This window comes from Lynx canadensis, chromosome A1 (genome assembly GCF_007474595.2).
Source record: "Lynx canadensis isolate LIC74 chromosome A1, mLynCan4.pri.v2, whole genome shotgun sequence".
NCBI lineage: Eukaryota > Metazoa > Chordata > Mammalia > Carnivora > Felidae > Lynx > Lynx canadensis.
In genome coordinates this window covers 138,301-144,300 of record NC_044303.2, presented here as the reverse complement: position 1 = coordinate 144,300, position 6,000 = coordinate 138,301, and positions in this window count along the sequence as shown.

Sequence of the window (6,000 nt, the reverse complement as noted above, 5' to 3'; positions counted from 1 at the left end):
TGAGCCTCTGAACTTGGTGGACCTAGTAAGTGTCAGTCCAGCTTCTTTTGGTGTTCCTGATGGTTGGGCCCTGATGCCAGAGAGTGACAGTGAAAATAAGAGAAGGACCTTGATCATTTCAAGTCACAGTGCCATGATGATGATGGTGATAATTATATGATAGTAATGATGGTGATGGTGATGATAATGAAAGTGATTATCATGGTGGTGATGGTAGTGATGGTCATGGTGATCATGATGGTAATGATGATAATGATGATGGTAACGGTAATGGTGATTATGATTAGTGATGATGATAGTGGTGATGCTGCTGCTGACCATTTCATTGGGGACTTGATTTTTCTAGACATTGTATGAACATTATTTCATCTGACCCATCAATAATTCTGTGAAGTATCTGTTATTATTAACTCGATAGATAGGGAGATTGAAGCTATAACAGACCTAATTTCCCAAAGTTATTCTTCTATTAAGACACCGAGATGTGATTTAAATTCAGGCCCATCTAAAGGCTGTGACTTCTTTCTTCTTTCTTTCTTTCTTTCTGATCTTTCTTCTTTCTTTCTTTCTTTCTTTCTTCTTCTTTCCTTCCTTCCTTCCTTCCTTCCTTCCCTTCCTTCCTTCCTTCCTCCCCTTTCTTTCTCTCTTTTTCTTTCTTTCTTTGCTTTCTCTTATTAAATTTTCTTTAAATCCAAGTTAGTTAACATATAGTGTATATGGTTTCAGGAATAGAAGTAGTAATTCCAGCATGTACTAATAACACTCAGCCTCATCCCAACAAGCACCCTCCTTAATGCCCATCCCCCATTTAGCCCATCCCCCCAACCAAGACCCCTCCAGCAACCCTCATTGTGTTCCCTTATTTAGAAGTCTCTAATGATATACCTCTCTCTCTGTTTTTATCTTATTTTTCCTTCTCTTCCCTTATGTTCATATGTTTTTGTTTCTAAAATTCCACATTTGATGAAATCATATGATATTTGTCTTTGACTGACTTATTTTTGCTTAGCATAATAGATTCTAGTTCCATCCACTTTGTTGCAAATGGCAAAATTCATTCTTTTTGATCACCAAGTAATATTCCATTGATATATATGCCACATCTTCTTTATCCATTCAGCAGTCAATGGACATTTGGGCTGTTTTCATAATTTGGCTATTATTGATAGTCTGCTATAAACTGGGTGCATGTGCCCCTTTGAATCAGCATTTTTGTATCCTTTGGATAAATTCCTAGTAGTGCAAGTGCTAGGTCATAGAGTAGCTCTATTTTTAATTTTTAGAAGAACCTCCATACTGTTTTCCATAGTGGCTGTACCAATTTGCATTCCCACCAACAGTGCAAAAGTATTTCCCTCCTCTGCCTCCTTGCCAATATCTGTTGTTTCCTGAGTTGTTCCTTTAAGCCATTCTGAAAGGTGTGAATGGTACCTCATTATGGTTTTTGATCTGTATTTCCCTGATGATAAGTGATGTTGAGCATCTTTTCATGTGTCTGTTAGTCATCTGGATGTCTTCTTTTAAAAGTGTCCATGTCTTCACAGGATAAAAATTAATGTACAGAAATCAGTTGAATTTTTATACACCAATAATGAAGCAACAGAAAGGCAAATAAAGAAACTGATCCCATTCACAATTGCACCAAGAAGCATAAAATACCTAGGAATAAACCTAACCAAAGATGTAAAGGATCTGTATGCTGAAAACTATAGAAAGCTTATGAAGGAAATTGAAGAGATTTAAAGAAATGGAAAAACATTCTGTGCTCATGGATTGGAAGAATAATATTGTTAAAATGTCAATACTATCCAAGCTATATACGCATTCAATGCAATCCCAATCAAATTGCACAGCATTCTTCTTCAGGCTAGAACAAGCAATCCTAAATTTGTATGGAGCCACAAAAGACCCTGAATAACCAAGGAATATTGAAGAAGAAGACCAAAGCTGGAGGCATCACAATTCCAGTCTTTAGTCTTTACTACAAAGCTGTAATCATCAAGACAGTATGGTATTAGCACAAAAACAGACACATAGACCAATGCAATAGAATAGAGACTCCAGAATTGGACCCACAAAAGTATGGCAAACTAATCTTTGACAAAGCAGGATGGAATACCAATGGAAAAAGACAGTCTCTTTAACAAATGGTGCTGGGAGAACTGGACAGCAACATGCAGAAGGATGAACCTACACCACTTTCTGACACCACACACAAAAATAACTCAAAATGGATGAAACCAGAATGGGAGACAGGAAACAATCAAACCCTAGAGGAGAAAGCAGGAAAAAACCTCTCTGACCTCAGCTGCAGCAATTTCTTACTTGACACATCTCCAAAAGCAAGGGAATTAAAAGCAAAAATGAACTATTGGGACCTCATCAAGATAAAAAACTTCTGCACTGCAAAGGAAACAATCGACAAAACTAAAAGGCAACTGATGGAAGGGGAAAGATATTTGCAAATGACATATCGGATAAAGGGCTAGTATCCAAAATCTATAAAGAACTCACCAAACTCCACACCCAAAAACAAATAATCCAGTGAAGAAATGGGCAGAAAACATGAATAGACACTTTTCTAAAGAAGACATCCAGATGGCCAACAGGCACATGAAAGGATACTCAATGTCACTCCTCATCAGGGAAATACAAATCAAAACCACATTGAGATACCACATCATGCCAGTCAGAGAGGCTAAAATGAACAAATCAGAGACTATAGATGCTGGAGAGGATGTGGAGAAATGGAAACCCTCTTGCACTGTTGGTGAGAATGCAAACTGGTGCAGCCACTCTGGAAAACAGTGGAGGTTCCTCAAAAATTAAAAATAGATCTACCCTATGACCCAGCAATAGCTCTGCTAGGAATTTACCCAAGGAATACAGGTGCTGATGCATAGGGGCACTTATACCCCAATGTTTATAGCAGCACTTTCAACAATAGCCAAATTGGAAAGACCTAAATGTCCATCAACTGACGAATGGATAAAGAAGGTGTGGTTTATATACTATGGAATACTACTTGGCAATGAAAAGAATGAAATCTTGCCATTTGCAGCAATGTGGATAGAACTGGGAGTATTATGCTAAGTGAAATAAGCCATACAGAGAAAGACAGATATCATATGTTTTCACTCTTATGTGGATCCTTAGAAACTTAACAGAAGACTGGGGTGGGGTGGGGAGGAAGGGGGGAAAAGTTACAGAGAGGGAAGGAGGCAAAACATAAAGACTCTTAAATACTGAGAACAAACTGAGGGTTGATGGGGTGGGGGGAGAGGGGAAAGTGGTTGATGGGCATGGAGGAGGACACCTGTTGGGATAAACACTGGGTGTTGTATGGAAACCAATTTGACAATAATTATATATATATATATATATATACACATAAATTAAAAAAATAAAAGTGTCCATGTCTTTTGCCCATTTCTTCACAGGATTATTTGTTTTTCAGGGTGTTGAGTTTGATAAATTCTTAATAGATTTTGAATACTAAACCTTTATCAGATATGTAATTAGCAAATATCTTCTCCCATTCCATTGGTTTCCTTTTAGTTTTGTTGATTGTTTCATTTGCTGTGCAGATGCTTTTTGTCTTGATGAGGTCCCAACAGTTCATTTTTGCTTTTGTTTCCCCTTTCTCCAGAGACATGTCTGGTAAGAAGGTGCTGCAGCCAAGGTCAAAAAGATTGATGCCTGTTCTCTCCCGTAGGATTTTGATGGCTTCCTGTCTTACATTTAGGTCTTTCATTAATTTTGAGTTTATTTTTGTGTGTGGTGTAAGAAAGTGGTGTAGGTTCATTCTTCTGCATGTTGCTGTCCAGCTTTTTCAACACCATTTGCTAAAGAGACTGTCTTTTTTCCATTGGATATTCTTTCCTGCTTTGTTGAAGATTAGTTGGCCATACGTTTGTGGGTCCATTTCTGGGTTCTATATCTGTTCCATTGATCTATCTGTATGTTTTTGTGCCAGTACCATAGTGTCTTGATGATTACAGCTTAAAATTTGTTTAATGTTTATTTGTTTTTTTTTGGGGGGGGGGGCAGACCACAGAATCCAAAGCAGGCTCCATGCTCCAAGCTGTCAGCACAGACCCCAATGCGGGGTTCAAACTCACGAACCATGAGATCATGACCCGAGCTGAAGTCAGACATTTAACCTACTGAGCCACCCAGACACCCCTGATTACGGCTTTATAATACAGATTGGAGTCTGGAACTGTGATGCGTCCAGCTTTGGTTTTCTTTTTCAGGATTGCTTTGGCTATTCAGATGTTTTGCAGTTCCATACACATTTTAGAATTGTTTGTTATTGCTTGGTGAAGAATGCTGGTGTTATATTTTAGGGATTGCATTGAATGTGTAGATTGCTTTAGGTAGTATCGACATTTTAACAATATTTGTTCTTCTGATCCATAAGCATGGGGGAATGTTTTTCCATTCTCTGTGCTTCTCCACTTCTTTCTATGTAATTTGATCTATCCCACATCTCTGCCTTGTACTTTGTCTCAGAAACCACCTAGGGAGGTGGACTGGGCAAGAGTGTGTGTCCAGGGTCTCTTTTCCATTGTTTCATGCAGTGGCTTGAAATCATTTTGGAGCTAACTTGCTATATTTAAGCCTTAATGAAACGTGGACCCATTTTCCTGAAAACAGCAGCAACAATAAAAAAAAAAAAAAAAACATACACATGAAGCCAACACTGTATATCCAATTCGGGGAACAATGCAGGCAGCAATCACATCTCCAGTTTACATTCCCGATCAGAGGCATGCTCACAGTTCCCATCCATCTTGTTACTTCCAGCATCACAGAGGCAAAATCAATGTGTTTCACCCACCCCATAAACACAACGTTCTTGAATGTGCCAGGAGGCAAATCTGCCTACAAAAGCCACAACCAGACAGCTGGGGGTGGGGCTCATGCAAGATAGGTTTATTGATTGGACACATTTGGAGATGCTTCTCATGCAGAGGGCACCATGTTCTGATTGGAGCACCACTTTGAAGTGCCCTGTTGAGGATGGGCCATATCCCTCAGGGTTTTCCCTATCCTGACAATGCTAGGTAGATCCAGGAAGGGAAGCCATTGGCAGAGGATTTGGGGCAGGCAGTCCCACAGGCACAGCCCTGTGGTCTGCCTCCCCTCCTTACATCCTGCCTTCCTGAAGTGAGTGAGGACACTAGACTCTGTATACTGTTGGCTGAAGCTGCCTTGCAGTGCTTCTAACATCTGGGTTATAGAATGTTTACCAGGTAGACATGATTTTATTAAAATACGCTGCCCTCCTATAAGGCATATTTATTTTCATTTCAGCTTATAGGAGCAGGTTCCTGTTGTTTTGCTCCTGAGACAGAGAAGGCTTCTGGAAACAGGGTCTTGTTTTATATTGAAACACAATGGCTGCCAGAGTTGCTGGGCCTGCCAAGTTGACCCAGCATCAGTTTGATGTCGGAAGCCACTTTCTTGCATTTCTCAGGAGAACACAGGCGACCCATGGCTTAAAGGTCATCCTTACCTTGGACTCTGTGGGGATTAAGAGGGATAGAGGCTTCAAAACCTGATGTGGGTACTTCAGGAATTGGGGAGAGAGATGTATGGGATGAGACACATCCTGTGCTGGATGCTGATCACGCTGGAGGACCAGCATTTTGCATTTCAGCACTTGCATAATGAAGAAACACAGCAGCACGATCCAACAACTGTGAATACATGTGGTATAGTCCTTTAAGCCCTTGGTGTTCCCACAGAGACTGCCAAAGGGCTTCCTGGCTAGGGCAGCTCTAGGGAAGAGAAGAGGATGCCTGACCTATATATGAGTTCTGTGTTCCATGCTGGGGCTTACAGCTTGATCCCAGACCACTTTCTTTATATCTAATTTTCAGCTGAAGTAGGCAAGGGTTATTAAAATTTATGAATTGCTCTAGAGCCTAGAGCCACCATGAGCTTCTCAGAACTGCAACTTATCATGTGAAAACTTGTCTAGTAAAAGCAGCT